The sequence below is a fragment of the Pygoscelis adeliae genome, unplaced genomic scaffold, assembly GCF_000699105.1.
Source record: "Pygoscelis adeliae isolate BGI_AS28 unplaced genomic scaffold, ASM69910v1 Scaffold390, whole genome shotgun sequence".
Classification (NCBI taxonomy): Eukaryota; Metazoa; Chordata; class Aves; order Sphenisciformes; family Spheniscidae; genus Pygoscelis; species Pygoscelis adeliae.
In genome coordinates, this window is record NW_008823921.1 from 724,718 (window position 1) to 726,108 (window position 1,391).

Here is a 1,391-nt window from a genome sequence, read left to right on the forward strand (position 1 = left end):
GGCAGGCTGAGGGCAGGATTCTGCCCGGCAGCCGAAGCCATACTTCCAGAGACCCTGGGGAGGGCAGAGCAGCGTGCCGAAGAAGAAGAGCCCCTGTACAGCTGCCATATTCCATCTGAGGACGGCCCTGCTCCTCATCCTCTCCCAGCATTGCACAGGAGGCTCCTCGCCTGCTCCCAACAGGCTGCACGGTGCTGCAGCAGTCAGGAGGGGAAGACCTCGGTGGCAGGACATCAGGCAGGTGCTCCTGAGCACCTTTTGTATTTCCTTGGCTCACTGCAAGGGAGCAGGGAGCTGCTGAGGAACTCTGCAGCCTCTGCCTTGCTTTATATATTGCGTAATGCATGGTGTAGCTGCCTGACAATACGGGGCACCCCGTGTTATTAACGGGGTTAACGGTAATTTCCTGCTCTCCTTTCCCCTTTGCGGCATCGTGAAATGTTGCCGTGGAGCTGGAAGGGGCTCTGGTAGGAGAGGAGGTCTGTGGAGTTGGCAGCAGGCAAGACGTTAACCTTCAGTTCCGTCGGCACCACAGTTGGGAAGGCTGGGAAAGCACTGCCCGCTGGAGAAGGTCTTGCTGGAGAAGGTCTTGCTGAGCCCCGGTCCCCGGGGAGATGCATGCAGGTCCAGGAGGGAGGAGGAGGTTGTGCCTGGAAGGGGAAGGGCTCACAGTTCTTGCTGTCGCTGCCTTGCTCTTGCTGAGCTCTTGTACCTTCTCCCTGCAGATCTGTGACTGTTTGGGGTGCTGAGGTCTGAGCTGACCCAGCGAGGCTCTGGGTGAAGAGGGCAATGGATATACCTAGAAGAAAGAGCTGAAACCTTTGGTCTGCCACCAACAGGTAGCCCCCCACAGCCCATGTGCTTAGGCTACAGTTTAAAATTACTCATTCTTTTGTCCCCGGGCCAGGAAACCCAACCTGGGCCCTGGGAGTTAGATGAGGCTTGTGTTAACAATCTTCCCGTTTCTCCCGCTCTCCCAATTGGGATGTAGAAAATTATCCTAATTATGTGGAGAATCCGACTTGCTAAGGGCAACCTAGGTGAGGCTTGTACTTATGCGCAGTACTCGTGGAGCAGGACGGACAGTCACGCTCGGTGCCTTGGTGTTTGCACTTGGGTCGCAGCATCTTGGTGACAGCTTTTGCAGCAGGTCTTGGACAGGAGAATGTGGGCACCCACCTCTTCTGCTGCTTTCCTGCCGCGGTTTCCAGCTGGTGTCCATGCCTGGAGATGGGGCAGGGCAAGGCCTGGGGGCACGTAGCATCCCTCCCCGCTGTGCTGATCGTCCATGGCTCAGTGGTCCTGCCCACCTCACCCGTGGCAAGAGATACGCTGTGTCGTGGTTCAACCTCAGTCGGCAACTGAGCACCACGCAGCCGCTTGCTCACTCC